The sequence below is a fragment of the Macaca thibetana genome, chromosome 8 (genome assembly GCF_024542745.1).
Source record: "Macaca thibetana thibetana isolate TM-01 chromosome 8, ASM2454274v1, whole genome shotgun sequence".
Taxonomy (NCBI): Eukaryota; Metazoa; Chordata; class Mammalia; order Primates; family Cercopithecidae; genus Macaca; species Macaca thibetana.
This window is the reverse complement of record NC_065585.1, coordinates 135,457,303-135,478,796: the sequence shown is the minus strand read 5'-3', so window position 1 is coordinate 135,478,796 and position 21,494 is coordinate 135,457,303. Positions and strand designations below refer to the sequence as shown.

The following is a 21,494-nucleotide window of genomic DNA, read 5'->3' as shown; positions in this document are numbered from 1 at the left end:
AAAAAATACCTATGCTGGGTAGATAGGATGGCACGGCCCACCTCTTACTGTTGGTGTCACAGTTAAAACTCATTTATGTATTTCTTTATCCTCTGCCTTATGCCGAGAGTATTGGAAGTGGTGAGCTAAGATTAGAGAACTCCTGTGTCACAGACTGGCAGGCTTCCCACCCTGCCCACCGAGTGTTCGGCCACGATGGAAGCATCATCTGTGTCCTGCATCTAATGGGACTGGCCAGTGTGACTGAGACCTGAATGTTTCGTTGTATTGAATTTTGTTTCATGTTAATTTAAAAAGTTATGTGTGCTCTGTGGATGGGGGGCCTATGGACAACACAGCTCTTGACCATTTGTTTTTAAATATAGTTTCATGTATATACAAACAGGTTATCACTTTCCTGTGTGGCTAGCTATTATGAATGCTAAACTGCTTTTCCCTCTCTCTCTAGATTCCATCACCCAGCACAAGGTCTGTGCCTCTGAAAACTACCTATTGCCACAATGACAGTGACCTCACTGGCCTGTGGTGACTGCACAGCTTGCAAAACCGTCTTTGGATGTTCAAGTGAGAAACAATTGTGAAGAGAAGGAACTGGCGTATACAAGATGACTTTTGATATCATGTTTGCCACGCGTTGTGGTGCTTAAGAACTTTCAGGTGACTTTCTGATGACTGAATTTGTGTTTCAGAGAAGCTTCGGGCCTTTTTTTTTTTTTTTTTTTTTTTGAGATGGATTCTTGCTCTGATTCCCAGGCTGGAGTGCAATGGCACAATCTCGGCTTACTGCAACCTCCACCTCCCGGGTTCAAGCGATTCTCCTGCCTCAGCCTCCCAAGTAGCTGGGACTACAGGCATGGGCCACCATGCCCTGCTAATTTTTGTATTTTTAGTAGAGACGGGGTTTCACCATGTTGGCGAGGCTGGTCTCAAATGCCTGACCTCAGGTAATCTGTCAGACCTCTTCTATAGAATTCCAGTCTTTGTATCTTAGTAATGATCATAATTGAAAGGTCACAGAACCTTTGTCATTAGAACACGGTACTGCCAAATAAAGAATGGAAATTCATTGACATTATTTTATTACTGAGAACAACTAGAGAGCTCTGAAAGTTTCTTGGCTTAGACTCGAAGATCTTTATTAATACATTACCTGTTAGGTAGGAAAGACATTTGACAGTAAGGTGACTTTAGCGGAGATTCCTCTCTTAAAGTAATGAAAGGAGATAGGTATGGGGGGTGTTATACAGGATGATTGGTACCATCTGAGTGTCTTACTTCTGAAAGCCTGCTTTATGGTGAACAAAGCATCACCAACAAGGGATCACAACGTCCATTGGCCACATCTTGCCTGCTGTCCTCGAGAGGAAACTGGCAGCTGGGGCTGATTCATAGAAACACCGATTTGTGGCTGAGCACGGCGGCTCACACCTGTAATCCCCGCCCTTTAGGAGGCCGAGGTGGACAGATAATTGAGGTCAGGAGTTCGAGACCAGCCTGGCCAACATGGCAAAACCCTATCTCTACTAAAAATACAAAAATCAGCTGGGTGTGGTGGCGCACACCTGTGGTCCCAGCTCCTCAGGAGGCCGAGGCAGGAGAATCGCTTGAACCCAGAAGGCGGAGGTTGTGGTAAGCTGAGGTTGCAGTGAATCAAGATTGCTCCACTGCACTCCAGCCTGGACGACAGAGCAACTCTCCATCTCAAATAAATAAATGAATAAGAAACACCGATGTGTCTGTCACCTTCTAAACAAATGAAATGCTAGGAAGTCCTAGCCAGAGTGATCAGGCAAGAATAAGCCATAAAAGGCATCCAAATAGGAAAAGAAGTCAAATTGTCTCTCTTCACTGCCAATATGATTCTATACCTAGAAAACCCTAAAGACTGCCAAAAGGCTCCTGGAACCAATAAACGACTTCAGTAAAGTTTCAGGATAGAAAATCCATGTACAAAAACCAGCATTTCCATACACAATAACATTCAAGCTGAGCACCAAATCAAGAACGCAATCCCATTTCCAATAGCCATGGAATGAAATACCTAGGAGCACATGTAACCAAGGACACAAAGGATCTCTACAAGGAGAACCATAAACGAGATGCTGAGTCCCAGCGAGGTCGGAGGTGCCACTGAGCCCTCATTGTGGTGCTGGTCCCACTCCAGGTTATCTATCTGTTGCTCATCTCAGCTGTTGTCCCTACCTCCAATTTCAAGTCCCTCAACAGATATAACAGATCAACTTCTAGAATGAACCTTTGAGAAGGGACGTAGCAGTGCGTTCTACGGAAATTGGCATTCTATAGAAAACCATAGAAACTGGAAATCATGAAGGGTTTTCTCTTGGTTTTAAAATATTGTATACACCCAAATCATCCCCTCATGATACTCATCCTCTAACAGCAATTGAACTTCAATACAATGCGTCATTCCTGAGTCCACTCGCTTCACATTACATTTCTCTATAACCACAAGCATCCTGGCTTGGGAGCGCTCCCACAGCACCAGAAATCCCTGAGGAGGCTGACAAACATTCTGCTGACTCATGCTGGGGACAAGCCACAGACAACTTCCATCACCCACCACATCAGCCATGGAGCCAGCCCAGCCTCTGCCCACCCAGGCCTCAGTCCTCAATGTTAAGTTCTGATCCCTGATGCTGGCCTGCCAGCGGCCAGTCAAGATTCTCTTTCTGAAAGCTAATATTTTATGAGGACTAACTGTTGCTAGACATTACTCTAAGCATATTACATGTTGTACTTCATTTTACCCTTCCAACAATCCTATTAGTAGCTTACTGTGGGTCTGCAAAGCCTTACTCAAAACATATAGGACTAGAGGTTCTCAGGATTCTGAATTCTTTTTAATTTTTTTAAAGGCTTATGGCTCTCACCACTTTTATTCAACGTTGTATTAAAGATTCTACCCAGAGAAGGCAATAAAAGGAAATTAAAGCTATACAGATTGGACGTGAAGAAATAAAAGACTTTATTCTCAAGAATATAAGACACTATATATAGAAATTGTAAGGAATGAAAAAAAAACCCTACAAGAACTTATAACAAGTTTAGCAAGATTGCAATATACAAAGTTAATATACAAAACTAACAGAATTGTATTTATATATAGTCAATAAGCAATTCAAAATGAAATTAAGACCATGATTCCATTTAAAATTGCATCTAAAAATAAACAAAATAGGAATAGACTTGGCAACAGAAGTGTAACATCTGTATACTGAAACCCGTAAAACACTGCTGAAAGAAGTTAAAGATTTAAATAGTGAAATATACAAAGTTCATGGATTAGACGACGCAATATTGTTAAGATGGTAGTTCTCAAATTGATGTATAGATTCAATGCAATCCATTAAAATCTCAGGTGGCTTTTTTGTAGAATTTGAAAAGCTGATGCTAAATTTTTTATGAAAATGCAAAGAACCTCTAGTAGACAAAATAATTTTTTTTAAGAGCAAAGTTGGAGGATTTATAGAACCTGATTCCAAAACTGTCTATAAAACTACAATAATCACAAAGTATCGGCCAGGCACCGTGGCTCACACCTGTAATCCCAGCTCTTTGGGAGGCTGAGGTGGGTGAATCACTTGAGGTCAGGAGTTTAAGACCAGCCTGGCCAACTTGGTGAAACCTCATCTCTACTAGAAATACAAAAAACTAGCCAGGCATGGTGGCATGCACCTGTAATCTCCATTACTCAGGAGGCTGAAGCAGGAGAATAGCTTGAACCTAGGAGAGTCCATCTCAAAAACAACAACAACAACAACAACAACAAAAGTATTATATTGGCAAAAGAATAGACATGTAAATCAAATAACAGAATAGAGAATTCAGGTATAAATCTTCATATTTATGGCCCATTGACTTTGAACAAAGCTGCCGAGGCAATTCAGTATAGTAGCATATTCTTTTCAACAAATGGTGCTGGCAGAAGGGAAAACAAAAGCACTAGGATCCTTACCTCACACCATGCACAAACATTAGCTAAACATGGACTAAGTCAGGGTTTCTCAACCTCAACACTGTTGGCGTTTGTGGGGGTGGATAATTCTTTGCTGTGGAGAGCTGTCCTGTGCACTGTAAGATGTTTAGCTGTATCCTGGCCTCTGCCTATTAGATGCCAGTGGCACCCCTCCCCCGACACATACCCGGTTGTGACAATCTACGTCTGTAGATATTCCTAAATGTGCCCCGGAGAGCAAAACTGTTTCCAGTCGAGAATCATTGACCTAATGTAAAAAATAAAATGTACAGAAGAAAGCACAGCAGGAAATCATTCTGACCTTAGGTTAGGCAAAGATTTCTTAGATATCACACTAAAGGCACAATTCATTAAAAAAATAAGTTGGACTTCGTCAAAATTTTAAGTTTTGCTCTTCTGAAGAAACCATAAAAAACAATGAAAAGACAAGCCACAGACTATGAAAAAATACTTGCAAACCATATATCTAATAAAGGACTTGTACCCACACCATGTAAAGAACTCATAACTCATTAATAAAAGGATAAAGAGAAAGCTGAAGACAATTCACGCAAGAAGATATACAAATAAGCACATTAAAATGGCCAATATTATTAGTCACTAGGGAAATACAAATTAAAGGCACAATGAAATACCTATTACACACCCACTAGAATGACTGCAAACAATAAGACTGATAATTCCAAAATCTGACCAGGATATGGAGAAACTACGACATGTAGTTTCCTACATTGCTGGCATGACTGCAAAATGATACAGCCACTTTGAAACACCATTTGGCAGTTGCTTAAAAAAGTGAACATTCAATTACCATATGACCCAGCAATTTCACTCTGAGGTATGTAACCAAAATACATGAAAACATGGATCTGCACAAGGTCTTGTATACAAACGTTCGTAGCAACATTATTCATAATAACCAGAAATTAGCCCATCACCTGAAAAGTAGACAAACAAAATGTATACCCACATCATGGAATGCTACTCAGCACACTTCTAAAAAGCAACAGACTACTAACACGTGCAACAACATGAATGAACCTCAGAAACACAAGTGAAAGAAGTCAGACACAAAAGACTACAGATTGTATGATTCCATTTAGATACCATTTCTACAAACCGTAAAACTGTAGAGGCACGAAACAGATTCATGGTCTCCTGCAGCTGGGGATGGGAGTGGGAAGAGGGAGCAAACATTTTGGGATGATGGAAACATTCTAAAACTGGATTGTGATTTTGGTTACACAACTGTATACATTTGCTAAAATCACTGAACAGTACACTTTTAATGGGTAAGCTTTAAGGCATGTGAATTATACATCAATAAAGCTATTTTTTAAAAAAAGAGAGAGAGCGAGAGCTACATGGCAGCCCCAGAGCCGTAGCTCTCAGATCTCCCTTAGAGAAAGAACTATCTCTTCCACAGCGATGAGTGCAGGTAGCTAACACTCTCCAACCTGCATCTGGTAGTTCATTTAAGATCGACCTCGGCTTTCAAGTTAACGCCATGCTCTTTCTTGGCAGTCCCCAGCCAAGAAGTGGGCACAGAAAGGCACAGGGGCCTGGCTGATTCAGCCCAACATGAGGCTCCTCACCCTAGCACTCCCTGTGGAGTTAGCCGAGCCCACATGTGACCTGTAATGTGGTCTAAGCTGTCAGACCTCCACAGTGGCGGGAAGGTTTTCCATATCTTAGCCTGCTTCTACTCCCTTTTATTTTTCCCAGGAGTCACCCTTGGTCATCTCTTACTCTTTGAACTCCATGTCAGTGTCAGCTACCCAGAGGACCCATCAGACAGAAAGTAATACGCAGATAACAGCCCAGGGGAATCTGAGCAGCACCCTGAAACCAGCGTTTCCTCAGTGAAACCTAGAACAAAAGTGGAATAAATAAAAACTACTAACAGTCTCATTTCGGCACTGGCAGTCTCACTCTGGAATCTGTTCATGCTCCCCAGGCCTATACGACAAGCTCGTTCAGCCATAACAGGGCAACTGTGAGGCTGTTGGATGGGATGATGTTGGAAGTAAATGCTCGGTGCCACCAACTGAAATTAGCACTCAGGCAAAAGTTTTCTCAGCAAGGCAATTTACCTTTATAGAAGTGTGCATCTCACAGATGGAACAATGGCAAGAGTACACTGGACAAGGGAGGGGAAGGGGGCCTTATTCCTAACACAGCTAGCCCTACTGCTATATCTTTCCCCTATTTACTAGGGTTGGACTGCACAGTCTACGCTAATTCCGATTGGCTATTTTAAAGAGAGCAGGGGTGCGAGCCAGAGTGGCAGGACGGTTACAGAACAGGTGACTAAGGATGACTAAGGACAGAACAGGTGACTAAGGATGACTAAGGACAGAGCAGGTGACTAAGCACAGAATAGGTGACTAAGGATGACTAAGGACAGAGCAGGTGACTAAGGACAGAACAGGCGACTAAGGACAGAGCAGGTGACTAAGCACAGAATAGGTAACTAAGGATGACTAAGGACAGAACAGGTGATTAAGGATAGAGCAGGTGACTAAGGATGACTAAGGACAGAGCAGGTGACTAAGGACAGAACAGGTGACTAAGGATGACTAAGGACAGAACAGGTTACTAAGGATGACTAAGGACAGAACAGGTGACCAAGGACAGAGCAGGTGACTAACGACCAAACAGGTGACTAAGGGTGACTAAGGACACAACAGGTGACTATGGATGACTAAGGACAGAACAGGTGACTAAGGACAGAGCAGATGACTAAGGTTGACTAAGGATAGAGTAGGTGACTAAGGACAGAGCAGGTGACTAACAATGACTAAGGATAGAACAGGTGACTAAAGGTGACTAAGGACAGAGCAGGTGACTAAGAATGACTAAGACCAGAGCAGGTGACTAAAGACAAAACAGGTGACTAAGGACAGCAGATGACTAAGGATGACTAAGGACAGAGCAGGTGACTATGGATGACTAAGGACAGAGCAGGTGACTATGGATGACTAGGCACAGAACAGGTGACTAAGGACAGAACAGGTGACTAAGGACAGAACAGGTGACTAAGGACAGAGCAGGTGATAGAGGCTAGGAGGGAGTTGTTTACTGAAACTAGGGGCAAACAGACGTAAAGAACGAGAAAGTTAAACTTTAAAGTGGAGAACAAAGAACAGCCGAACATCCTGACACATTGGTTCTTTGGAGAGGAACTCAGAGAACTCATTGTACTTAACAATTTTCTCCCTCTTAAATTTTAAAAGACATGAACAGGCTAAACTTTGAAGAGGAATTTACTGCATCCTACAGATGACAATTAATGATCAATCTTGCAATGTTTACTGAGGTCACTATCCTCAGTGCTATATGTGTTCTGTGTCCCATTGACTTCAGGGTAACTACATGGTCCTTAAACTTAGAATCAAAGTATTTCCATGAGACCTTCCTTAATAGACATTTGTTCTCAGCCTTCTTTCAATAGCAACATCCTTTGTTCAAATGAGGATGCACAAAGAAATACAATAGGTAAAAACATGGTATCAGGACTGCTCTCATTAAGCTGGGGTGGGAGGTGGTCACACGAGGGTTTCAGATCCTCACCCAAGGATCTCATCTTTCTCTGTACAAGGGTAAGCTGCACAGTGCCTTTGTAGATACTTCTGAGATTGCCTGAAACCTGCTGGTCTGGCTCAGTCTCTCCTATCACTGACAAAGAAGCCGAGACCTCGAAAGTCATGCCACCCATGAGCAGTAACTCATGCAAAGAATCGCAATACCAGAACTCCTGACCCACGAGCCTTCCTCTCTGTGCCCCCAAGATGTCCCAAACCGAAATGGTCTATGCACGACGGAGAACTTTGATCAAACTCGGAAAACGTCTTCAAAAGTGAAACGCAGCACATTGCAGAGATGTCACAAATGAGACTTCCTTTGACGGTCCCTGAGAGCGTCTTTGTGTTCCTTGTAGCTGCTCCCATTATTTTGGGCAGACATTGGCACAGTCTTTGATGAAACATTTTTCACCTTGAATTACAGTAAATGTTATCTCATGTTTTTGGAAATGCCATCTAAGGACTTAAGAGATATCATTGCTAGATAATTGTTTATAATCATGCCCCTTATAATTTCATTTGAAGATTATATGAGAAAAATCTAAGCATACCAATTTAATAAAGGATTTGGACAAATGCATCTCAAACTTTAATACAAATGCAGATCACCTGGGGATATTGTTAACTGGTAGATTCTACTTCAGTACATCTGGGGCTAGAAAGGCTGCATTTCTCTCCCCTCCCCTCCCCTCCCCTCCCCCCCTCTCCTCCTTCCTTCTCTCTCTCCTCTCTCTCTCTCTTCTTTCTTTCAAGATAGGTCTCCCTCTGTTACCCGGCTGGAGTACAGTGGCATGCTCATGGCTCACTGCAAAGGTTGTATTCTACAAGCTCTCCAGTGATGTTGATGCAGTTTCAGTAGCAGGGAGTTAGAATACTCGATAGGATATTATAAATGTATATTTCATTTACTTCTGCACAAGATGCAATGTCTTGTTAAACCAAATTGCTATTTTTTACAGTGTTGCAAATACCTTGTGAGATTCTTACCAAGGTATTGGGCACTGATTATGAGAACATCGGAATGGTCAGAGGCGTCCTAACCAGGGTGACTCCATCCTGAATAAAGGCTGGATAAAGCCAAACCTGCTGGGGGACATTCCCTGGGGGTTGAGCACTCTCCGTCACAAAATGTTTATAGTTGAGGGAACAGGTTGACTACCTACGTAAAGAACTAAAACTTACGGAAATGTCCTGGTATTTGAAGAACAAAAAGCATTCCTAGTTTAAGAATAGGGTTCGCTTTAGAGATAACAACAACACATTCATAAATTCTTGCTGAAATCAATAGTTGCACAAGAAAATAACTATTAATAGCCTGTTGCAAGCTGATCACAAATCTTTGTAATAAATTACACTCTTCTTTGCCTTAATATGCTATATAGGCAAGCGTTACGTTTAAGGTGCTCCTTGCTTTTCGAGGACACCCTACTCTGTAATAGTTTCTAATAAGCAGTTTTAACTTTACTCTGCGACTTGCCCTGAATTCTTTCCCATGTGAGATCCAAGAACTCGCTCTTGGCATCTGGGACAAGACCCCTGTTTTTTGTTTGTTTGTTTGTTTGTTTGTTTTTGAGACTCGCTCTGTCGCCCAGGCTGGATTGCAGTGGCACGATCTCAGCTCACTGCAAGCTCCACCTCCCGGGTTCATGCCATTCTCCTGCCTCAGCCTCCGGAGTAGCTGGGACTACAGGCACCAGCCACCATGCCCAGCTAATTTTTTGTATTTTTAGTAGAGACGGGGTTTCACCGTGTTAGCCAGGATGGTCTCGATATCCTGACCTTTGTGATCTGCCCGCCTCAGCCTCCCAAAGTCCTGGGATTACAGGCATGAGCCACCGCGCCTGGCCAGCAAGACCCTTTTTTAGATAACTGGGTTTAAAAGTACATCTAAGGAGGCTGAGGCAGGAGAATCGCTTGAACCCAGGAGGCAGAGGTTGCAGTGAGCCAAGATTGCACCACTGCACTCCACCCTGGGTGACAGAAGGAGACTCCATCTCAAAAAATAAAAAATAAATAAAAATAAAAGTACATCTATGCCAACCGGGAGCCTGGTATAACTTCTCCAGACATCCATGTATTTGAGGTCTGTGCGAGCGTTTGTCTGTTTAGTATGTAAACTCGTGTAACCACCACCGTAAGGAAGACACAGCAGCTCCGTGACCAGAAGGTTCTGTCCTGAGGCCCTTTTATAACCACAGAACCCACCAGCTTCTGTCCCTTCCTTAACTCCTGGCAACCACTCATCTGCCTTCCACTTCTATAATTCTGCCATTAATAACTTGTTACTTTATTTCACATAACAAGTAGTGACTTAATTGCAGATAAAGGGAACATTCATGTTTGTGCTTTTCTTGTCATTGCTTCCTTGTGTGAACCTTTCTCTACTTAGAGGGAATCATATCGAGAAGTACAGTTTCTGTTTGGAGAGAATGGAAAGAGAAAAGAAAAATAAACACAATGGTCTCAATGTTCGAAAAAGCATGGAGTGGATATAATGACCTAAACCTAAACACCCTTCTGCACAACAGACCTACAGATACTGACGGAAATGTCACAAGCTTCCTTCTAAAAGCAGTGCAGAACTCCTAATAAAGAATGGAAATCCCCAGTTGGTGGGAGTCAAGAGAGAGCCAGCCGGGATGCTGAGTCCGGGTCCTGGGGCCCGGCTGCTGCCGGGTAGGGCAGAGCAGGCTCTTGGGGAGCACAAACTTGGGTTTTAATGTCACACAGGATCAGCAGATGAGGAAGCAGATGAGGAAGCAGATGAGGAAGTGAAAAGTCACTGGCATTGCAGCTGAGACCCCCTAAAGAAAAGCCAAATTCTGGAAGGACTCACTGAGAGGAAGAGGACTAGGAAACACTGCATAGGAGGCCAGAGAAGCCAGACCAGCCCAGAGCTCCAATCAGGAAGAGTAAAAAAGAGACTCAACAAGTTTAAGTTCATACATGGTCATACAGGCCATGTTTTCTGAAATAAACGTAATGTAGGAAAGTAATTGTATGACGAAGTCCAAAAACTAAGCTGGGCACAGTGGCTCACATCTGTAATCCCAGCACTTTGGGAGGCTGAGGTAGGCAGATCACTTGAAGCCAAGAGTTCGAGACCAGCCTGGCCACCATGGTAAAAGCCCATCTCTACTAAAACTACAAAAAAATTCGCAGGCATGGTGGCACACACCTGTAATCTGACCACTCAGGAGGCTGAGGCACGAGAATCAACTTGAACCAGGAGGCGGAGTTTGCAGTGAGCCCAGATCGCACCATTGCACTCCAGCCTGGGTGACACAGTAAGACTCTGTCTCAAAGAAGTCCAAAAACTATATTTGTAGTTTGAAAACATAAATAATTGATACATCAAAAGAAATAATAATGGAAATGATAAAATATTTAGAACTGAAATAAAACCTTCTGGGACATACCTAATGCAATAGTTAGAGGGGCCTATATAGCCTTAATTGCTTATATTATTCATAAAGGGGGAAGAAACCTAAACATCTGTTAGCTAAATATTGAATGAAATAAACTGGGGAGGGCCGGGCACGGTGGCTCAGGCCTGTAATCTCAGAACTTTGGGAGGCCGAGGCGGGTGGAACACGAGGTCAGGAGATCAAGACTATCCTGGCTAACACGGTGAAACCCCGTCTCTACTAAAAATACAAAACATTAGCCAGGCGTGGTGGCACACGCTTGCGGTCCCAGCTACTTGGGAGGCTGAGGCAGGAGAATCACTTGAACCCAAGAAGCAGAGGTTGCAATGAGCTGAGATCTCGCCACTACACTCTAGCCTGGGCAACAGAGCAAGACGCCATCTCAAAAAAAAAAAAAAAAAGAAAAGAAAGAAAGAAATTGGAGAAATAACCACATAGTAAATCAAAGAAAGTGATAGGAAGAAAATAATAGATAGCAGAAACTAACAAAATCAAAATAAATAATCAAAAGGTGATTCTTTGAGAAGACTAATAAAATAGGCAAATTTCTGAAAGTTTGACCAAGGTTGAAAGAAAGGAAGGAAGAAAACAATGTTAGGCATGAAAGGGAAATGTAACTACTCACCACACTTCCTTTAAGTTTTCAAATCTTGAAGAATTTTGGAAACATATGACAATAATAACAATGGAAGGTAAAAGAAAATCTAAAAGGTGATGTTACATTAGAGGTTATATTAGAAATAATTAGTTATAATTCAGCAAAAACAGACTTAAATCAAAAATTGCAATCAAATAGGATGAAGTTTGGGAGGGAACGCAAAATTTTGATGCCCTCTCCCCGTGGAATCTGAACACATCACCCTCCCAGGGCCAGGACATCAATCGATGCATTCATCAGCTCCTCTAAAGAACTTCCACCAAGCCTGTGCTGCAGCGTTTTTTATTGATGTGTCATTATGTGGGCATGAGATTGATTAAATTTATTAAATTGGTTGATTGACCTCAATCTCTGGTTCTCTCCTCCATCCCCATGGTTGTGATCAACCCAAGTCCCAACTTTCTAAGCAAGTGCTTGGTCCTTCTGGTGACCAGCCCCCATCCTGAAGCCATCTAGGGGCTACCAGGGGTCATTAGCATCACAAAGACATTCCTATTGCTCAGGACATTACAAGGGTTTCTGAAGCTCTGTGCCAGGAACTAGGGACCAAGAACAGGTATCTATTAGCCTCATTTAACAGATGAACAGATACATTTTTGTTACACCACACATGGCAAGCCTGGTAAGTGGACCCTTCCCCAAGAAGGTATGTAAGTAACTAGGAACTGGGTGGGATGTTTAATCCTCTTTCATGGAAGAGGAAAGAATAATTGGAAATAATAATACAAGGCATGACAAGAGAAAAAACTTAAAATCCCATGTTGAGGCCGGGTGCAGTGGCTCACAGCTGTAATCCTAGCACTTTGGGAGGCCAGTGGTGGGCAGGTTGCCTGAGCTTAGGAGTTCAAGACCAGCCTGGGCAATAAGGCGAAACCCCATCTCTACTAAAAATACAAAACAATTAGCTGGGTGTAGTGGCAGGCGCCTGTAGTCCCAGCTACTTGGGAGGCTGAGGCAGTAGAATCACTTGAACCTGGGAGGCAGAGGTTGCCTCCAAAAAAAAAGAAAATCCTATGTTGAACATGTTATGTTTGAGAGGTTTGAGTGACATCCAGATTAAGATGTGAAGCCGAGTGGGGGGTGTGTGTGTGTGTGTGTGTGTGGTCCAGACGCTGCATGAGAACAAACCAGTAGGTGTGTGTGTCCTTTATGTCTTGGGAACTGATAAGCTCACCTGGAAGGAAAAAGCGACACAGCCCCAAGCTTTAGCCATAGGAAACTCCAAACATTAGATCTGCTAAACGTAGAGAAGCTGTGTGTACGGTCAAAACAAATACTTCTGCTGAGTTAAATTTAAAGGACCTTCATTGGGTAATTAACGGTGAATCGGGCAGCCCCGAGAATCACAGCAAATTTAGAGAGACTCCAGCACAGCCACATGGTGGAAGATCTATAGACCAAACAACGGGAAGTGATGTACAGAAATCAGGGGTAATGTACAGAAACAACTGGGTTGGTTACAGCTCAGCATTTGCCTGATTTAAACACAGTTTGAACACTCAGCAACATATAAATGGTTGAAGTACGGCTGCTGGGATTGGCCAAGACTCAGCTGTTGTGACAGGTGCATACTCCTAGGTTAGGTTCTCACTCTTGTCTACCTGTTATGTTAGATCGCAGTTCGTCCACAAGGACTCAAATGCAAAAGTACTGGAGTCCTTCTCTGGCCACATTTAGTTCGCTTTAACACTACCCATGATAGAGAATTCAAAGTCACAGAATCTAAGAAGATAACATATTTCAAGAAGTCACTGGTTAGTTAACTGTCGAAAGCTAGCTAAGAACAATAGATCTGAGTAGAACCTCTTTAGGGGATTACATTGCTGAGAAGTAAAGCTATTTATTAACCAAAAATCAAGATCCCAAACATCTCTCATCTCTGCTCCCTTCCCTCCAATGTGATTGTTCCTCCCCTTCTTTGCTTCTCTTTGTTCTTTAAATTTATTTTTCTATATTCAACTCAATTCTTTTTCCTTCTCTTCCACCTCCTATGTTCCCTTCCTTTCTGGAGGGCAAAATGATTTCATTAAAATCAAGGTGTCAGCAGAGATTCCTTCCTTTCTGAAGGCCCTGGGTGGGAATGCGTTTCTTGGCTCTTCTGGGATCTAGAGGTGCCGCCTTCCTTGGCTCACGGCCCCTTCCTCCATCTTCAGAGCCAGCAATGATAGGGGAGTCGTGCTCATGTTACTTCACTCTGACGCTCACTCTTCTGCCCTCTCTTCCCCAATTAGACACCCTTGTGATTACATTGATTACCCTGGGCTCCTCAAAATAACCCAGGTGGACTTCTTTGTTTAAAAGTCAGCTGACTAGTACCTTTTCCACCTACCACCTGAATCCCCCCATGGCCATGGAAGGAAACATATTCACGGATTTTCAGATTAGAACATCTCTGAGGAGACCTTACTCTGCTACCAACACTGGCCCCTGATTGCCTCACACTAAATCCAAGACAGATGCACTGACCATGGGTTCTCAGGGGCACCCAGCCTGAGACCTCAGATGAGGCGCTTGTCTTCTCAGCGCCATGGTTTCTTCAACTGGCAATATTCACGATACTCCCTGTCTGGTGCCTGAGAGCACAGGATGATGGTCAGGGGGTCGATGCCCTTCTGAAAGGCAGAATGAGCAAAGGCATTTCAGTTTGCAGTATTCAGTGAATTATGCTGACTCAAAGACACGGATCAGACACTGACTGGTAGGAACCCCCAGCACAGATTAAGAAATGCATAGCCAACAGGCCTGACTCCAAACAATTCAAACAACAGGGAAAGAATAGAGAACTTATCATTATTGTGTCTGTTTGACAAATACTTAACTTAATTGACCATAATGTAAGGCTGGAATTTGCCTATTTTAAAGTTATCTGTGGCTGTAATTAAACTGTTATGTTCAGTGTTCTCAATTCTAATTCTTCTACTACTTTATTTAAAACTATAAATTTTTGTGCCGGGAAGACAGTATCTACTTTTATCCTTCTAATATTTAACCCCTTAACGGAGACAATAATTAGAATTATTGACCTGAAACTACACAAGAGCATACAAATATTCTTCAGCCTAAACTATTATTTTGTTTGGTATGAGTTCCCAGTCTAGGCGTTATTATTTTCCCAAAGCTTCAGGACCTTCCAGGGACTAAGCTCCACCTAGAACTCTAAGATACTGGTGGGAGCTGTCAATTTCATTAATCTGGTTTCAATTTTTTAAATGTTTGGTTTCACAGCTTACCTATGGGAACTCATAGTTGTTCCATCTTTAATATTCCAGATAGACGATTTACTGAAAAAGCTAATTCAGTATTCTCTCCCGTGAGCCAGCCAATGAAACCTCAGACAGGCCGGGCGCGGTGGCTCACGCCTGTAATTCCAACACTTTGAGAGGCCGAGGTGGGTGGATCATGAGGTCAGGAGATCGAGATCATCCTGGCCAACATGGTGAAACCATGTCTCTACTAAAACTACAGAAAAACTAGTCGGGCGTGGTGGTGGGCGCCTGTAGTCCCAGCTACTCGGGAGGCCTAGGCAGGAGAATGGTGTGAACTCCAGCCTGAGTGACAGAGCAAAAAAAAAAAAAAGAAGAAGAAGAAGAAGAAAAAACTTCAGATAACACTGAGACGGGAGGGCTGGAGGGGAGGAACTCTCCCGTGAGCCAGCCAATGAAACCTCAGCCAGCGCTGAGGAGGAAGCACTCAAGGGGAGGAACGCCATCCTGGGGCTCTCTGGGCTGCTGTCTGTCAACAGGAGAGGAGAACAAGGGGCAACAGCAGCAGCTCTGTCAGCCACGGCCACCCCAGGGGCCCTGGGAGGGCGGGAAGGAAGACACTGCCAGACCTCAGAGCTTGGCACCAGGAGCCAGTTATCAGCCAGATAATGTACTCAGCCAACGGCGAGAAACCCAACCTGAATTTATTGGGAACTGGTCACAGAAAAGAGAAGGACTCTTTGTCCTGAGTGTGTGATGCTGTGATGGTAGGGGCCGCAGGGCTGTGACTCACATAAGTTTCGTTCCAAAAACAACTGGGGATGCTGTGTGGGGACAGGGCTGATGGCACAGTAGGAGGTAACGGGCTCAAGACTGACCTCCTTTTCTAGGGGTGATGAAAAGACTGTCACCTCATCTTGTGGCTGCAGAGCCCAGGAGAGATTGTGGAGCAGCGGTTAGAGACTTACAGAGGCATTCTGCTATTTTTAACTCTTTGGCATTTTGCTTTTCTTGAGCAATTCCCACACCACCCCTTTTTAAAGATTTATTAGATTCAGGAGCTACTTTATAATATCCTTTGAGTCCAAATTAGACTTTAGCACATAACATATCTGAGTTTGAGGAGTTTAGGGGTTTAACTTCTTCAATAAAAGGAGCAAAGATATTTGGTGAAATGACCCCCACGGTCCCTAATGTTGATGGACCCACTGAAGTTAGCCTGTCACCAGAAGCAAAGGGATACTACTTTTAAGAGATGAGGATCTTTTCCACATTACTGTTCAAAGCAATAACTTTGCAGCTTAATCTACTGAAGGCCTCATCTCCACCTGCTTTTCCAACCCTGGATTCAAAGGGCTTGTGGTGCCCTCTCCGTGCCTGCAGTCACCTTCCAGCAAATGCTGGAGTTTGATTCACACCAAACAAAAATAGCCAAAATCTGTAAGAAGTCTATTGGGCAGCTCTTCTGTATCAATGACCAGGCTCCAAGGGCCAGAAATAATGAAGACAGAGCACGTATCTCAGCGAGCTGACAGCCTTGAAGGGGGATGACACTGGAAAACAAATGACAACACAGTGTGATAAGTTCACTGCAGACCAGGGAGACAGACAGCTTTGAGAAAGGGTGATTGCTTTTAAACGGAAAGGAAAAGAGTTTGGGAAATGCTTCCAGAAGAAATTGACATCTAAGTTAGGTGGGTTTTTTTTAGGTGGGGTCTCACTATGTTGCCCAGGCTGGAGTGCAGTGGCTATTCAGAGGCATTGATCATAGCTCACTGCAGCCCCAAACTCCTGCACTCGAGTGATCCTCCTGCCTCTGCCTTCTGAGTGGCTGGAACTACAGGTGCATGCCACCATGCCTGGCTCTCCAAGGTAGGTTTCAAACGAAGCACAGGAGTTCTGAGGGGAAGAGACCAAGGGATAGGCCCATGCCAGTCCCAGAGGTGAGGGGAGGTCCGCGGGCTTCAGGGTCGCTGGAACTTTGGATGCAGGTCAGATATAAGTATTGACTGGTTAAGAGAGGCTCTCGACATTTTCCAGACAAGAAATGCTGAGGTGCCAAACACAGTGCTCACAGAGATGGAAAGGAGAAGGTGGGTTAGAGAGGTGCTTTGGAAGTGAAATTAATAGGACTTGTTGCCTGAGTGGCTATGCAGGAGGAGTGGGGGGACAGAGTTGAACTGGAGGAGTCTCGGGCTCAGACATAAAGTGTCAGCAGTCTCAGGAGGATCCACATCCTCACAGGAACCAGCTCCCCCAGCTAAAGGCAAAAGGCGCTTGGTGCTTCAGCCAGCCCAGAGCGTTCCCTCCGTGGACATAAAGAAGCCAAGTTCTTGTTGCCAAAGGCATTCAACAGAGAAGTGTTGGAGGACCAATTAAAGGCAAAGCCCATCATTTTATAACCACATTTTAGGCATATTAAACATTCTAGAATGTAATCATCAGGCTTCTAAACCGAGCCATTTGTGTTATCCAGGAAAGTAAATCAGTGACTTATGTTTCCAGCAATATAATGAACATTATAATGGACACCTGAAAATGCAGAGTGAACAACAGAGAATTTCCTTGAGAATCATGGATAAACCCTAAGAAAGGTGGAGAAATGCTCTACCTACTGGAGATAAGGTGGAGAAGCGGTTTGACATCGAAGCTGGGGAACATCATGGTAACCAGCATTGTGTGTGCACAGGGCGTGTGTGCATCTGTGTGTGTGTGCGCGCGTGCATGTATGTATATGTGCATTCATATGTGTGTGTGTGGCAGGTGGGCGCGGACAAGAGAGTTGGAATGGAGACCAACCTGATAAAGCTGACATTCTGGAAGGGTTAGACTCCTAGGAAGAAAGTTAAGAAGGGGGAAGATAACGTCTGCACAAAGGCAAACACAAAGCAACGTCCTTTGTCAGCAACATCCTTAGGCACCTGGAAGAAGCACACACAACTTCCAGGAAGAATGTCCCTCAACCTGGGCTTCTGATGATTCCCACCAATATCGTGACCATCAACTGGAATGCACATGCACACACACACACACACAGACACACACACACAGATACACACAAACACGCACACACACACAGACACAGACACACGCACGCACACACATGCACGCACACAGACACACACACACGCACGCACACAGACACACACACAGACACACGCACACACACGCACGCACACACGCACACACACACTCACGCACACATGCACGCACACAGACATACACACACGCACACATACACTCACGCACACACACATGCATGCACACGCACGCATACACACACGCGCACACACACATACACGCACACGCACAGACACACAGACACAGACACACACACACGCATACACACATGCACACACATATACACACACATATACACACACACACAAAAAAATTCCAAATAAATCATCAAGACAATCATTAGGAAAAATAACAGAACCAGACAGACCAAGACTTCAAGTGTTGGCGTCATCAGATATGGATGATACATGTTAAAAGGAATAAAGGATGTAAAACCATGAGAATGAAACAGGAATGATAAGATGAAATTGAAAAGGAGGCAAATAGAACTTACAGAAAAATTTTTTAAAACTTAGAATTTAATATTGTTTAAAAACCTTTTTAGGTCCCCACATAATAATAGATGGCCTGGGTAGCAAACCCTAGCCAAGGGCGCCTTACGAGCTCCTTACAAGGGGCAAATCACTGCCAGCCACAAGCCCCATGTGGTTTCTGGGTCTGCACGGGTGGAAGAAGGAAGCTCCGGGCAGCATCAGATGGGCCTGGGAACAGTGGAATCCCACACAGCTCCAGGTTATTCTCCATTGTTCACTCTGTATTACCAGGGAGCCCAGCGGGGCCAACTGGAGGAAAGTGCCTGGGTTTTGCCCAATGCAATCGCATGTAATCGAGAGCAAGGGGTCCACAGCTGGAAGGGCCCAAGAGTCTGGAGCTGTCTATCTCCTATAAACTCTCAAAACTCACCCATCTGAGTGCCTGTCCAGGCCAGGGCCCTACCCCGACGAGAAATTCCTGGGAGTAGAATCAAAATCAGTCAAGACAGGCATGACAGAGACAAGAGAAAAAGAAGGTCAACACCAGGCCAACAAATCTCTCTGTTATGGACCAGATAGTAAACATCGTAGGCTTTGAAGACCAGACCATCTTGCTGCTACTACTCAGCCCTGCGGTTATAGGGTAAAAGCAGTCACATATAACATGTAAATGAATGGGCATGGCTGTGTGCCAATAAAACTTTATTTATGAACACTGAAGTTTGAATTGTATACAGTTTTCATGTGTGACAAAATAGTACTCTTTGTTTGTTTGTTCCAACCATTTAAAAATGTAAAAAGCATTTTTAGTGCACAGGCTATACAATACTGTTGGTGGGCCACAGTTTGTTTTCTGTCTCCTGGTGTTGACAAAAGAGGCTTTGAGAAAAAGATGCAGGAAAACTCAAGACAGGAAGCCATGCTGCTTTTGGACATTACCAAAAACAGCAGAAGAGGGAGCCCCACAAAGGTAGAAGAGCCCTCCTACACCAGCCACATCCTAAAGGCTCAGGCAAATGAATTTCACATAAAAATAAGCAACAGAAAATATCCAGTTCAAATCCCATACAAAACTATTACAAGAAAAAGGTCCTAAGAAGGAGAATAACCTCCTAACAGACAATAAGAGCAGACACAAAGATGTGGCCATCGTGGGGCTCAGAAGGCCCAAAGTGCAGCCTCAGAAGCCAAGTTTCCCTCTGACCTTCCCTTGCCCTCCTGTCTCTCACCCGTCATGCTCCCCTGAGGGAAGCCATAGAAACTAGAATTCCTCCTCTCTCGAGGTGAGTCATAAAAACCAGAACCCCTTTGCCTCAAGGCCAGCCATAAAGCCTAAAAATATGACTCTAGCCTCCCCCTGCTTTTCTGTGTAACAGCTGGCAATAAAGAAATTAAGACCCTCGTTGTAGAGGGACCCTACCCTATGCCCAGGAGGAGGGAATGTGGCACAGAGAGGCTGAGAAAGATCTGAACACAGAGGACTCGCTGAGTTTCCCCACACCGTCTACTGCATTCAATCAGGCCCTTTCTATCCAATCACAATTTGACACGACTGGCTGTGCTTCGTCAAACCTAAGCATAGAAATGCACAGTTCACCCTGTATCTTTGGGTGTTCATTCTGAAGGTTCCCACATCACATAAAACTATGATCAAATAAATCTGTTACACTTTTCTCATGTTAATCTATCTTTTGTTATAGGGACATTGGTATGACCCTTATGATGGAGAAGAAAGTGATTACCCCCTTTCTGCCCCTGCAGCCACAAAACAGATCAAAACCTATTTCAGAACAAGCTAACAGACTCTAAGAAAATTATGTAAGACATGAAAGTATGTGAATTGTTACAGCAATCAGAAAAGAATTTAAAAATTTAAAAATGCATTTCCGGAGAAAAGACTAAACAACAAATAAACACAACATGTAATGCCCTAAGAAAAACAGAAGGTGAAAATGAAGACAGTTTTGTTTTGTTTTGTTTTGTTTTTTGTTTGTTTGTTTTGGAGACAGAGTCCACTCTGTTGCCCAGGCTGGAGTGCAGAGGCACAACCTCAACTCTCTGCAACCTCCACCTCCCAGGCTCAACCAATTATTCTGCTTCAGCCTCCCGAGTAGCTGGGATTACAGGCATGCACCACCACGCCTGGCTAATTTTTTTTTTTCTATTTTTACTTGATAATGGGGTTTCACCATGTTGGCCAGGCTGGTCTCGAATTCCTGAACTCAAGTGATCTGCCCGCCTTGGTGTCCCAAAGTGCTGGGATTATAGGCGTGAGCCACTGCGTCCAGCTGACAATGAGGAAAGTTTTAAAAGTAAAAAAAATGAAAAAAAAATCTGTCAGAAAAAGTGGAAAATATTGAAGATAGGCAAAGGAGATAGAACATAGGAGGTCCCGAAGAAGATACCAATGCAAAGAAGAAAGACTGAATACTAAAAATGATAAGAAATATACCAAATTTTTAATACTGAATTGTAAAAGGATTTGAAGCTGCATATTGAAAAATTATACCACACACTTGAAAATATTGACCCCAAATGGTAAAATTACTAAACTTAAAAAAAAAAAAGAAAAAAATCCTTTGGACATTATATTAGTTACCTAAGGCTGGCATAACAAAATACACAGCCTGGGTGGCTTAAACAACATAAATTTGTTTGCTCACAGTTCTGAAGGCTGGAAGTCCAAGATCAAGGTGTTGGCAGGGATGATTTCTTCTAAGTCCTCTCTCCTTGGCTGCAAAGGGCCATCTCATTCTATCCTTGTATGGCCTTTCCTGTGCACCTGCATTCCTGATGTCTCTTCCTTTTCTTTTAAGGACACCAATCATATTATATTACCAGCCCCTCTTATGGTCTTAATTACCTCCTTAAAAGCTCTGTCTCCACGTACAGTCACCCTAGGGATTAGAGCTTCAACTTACAAATTTGGGGAGGATGCAATTCAGTCTATAACAGATATCCCAAACAAGTGTGTAAAGTGTAAGGAAAAAAAAATAAATTATCATCACGCTTGTCGACAGCATTCTTTACGCTATAAGAAAATGAAATCACACATTATTAATATGTAATA

The 21,494-nt window shown here is 43.4% G+C and overlaps 2 long non-coding RNA genes across 5 annotated transcripts in view; one reads left to right on the top strand and one right to left on the bottom strand.

The window, feature by feature from the left end:
* The window catches only part of LOC126961119 (uncharacterized), a 33,018-nt gene extending 21,591 nt beyond the window's left edge, over positions 1-11,427 (top strand). The window contains exons 2-3 of one of the 3 annotated variants that reach the window (XR_007728187.1): positions 449-6,495; positions 6,544-11,427. This is a non-coding gene — a long non-coding RNA (uncharacterized LOC126961119). Of the gene's footprint in view, positions 1-448 lie in introns of all 3 variants that reach the window. The other 2 variants (XR_007728188.1, XR_007728186.1) reach the window with 2 other exon arrangements.
* LOC126961116 (uncharacterized) overlaps positions 1-21,494 on the bottom strand; it is a 97,950-nt gene that overhangs the window by 33,547 nt on the left and 42,909 nt on the right. The gene's annotated exons all lie outside the window — the stretch shown is intronic.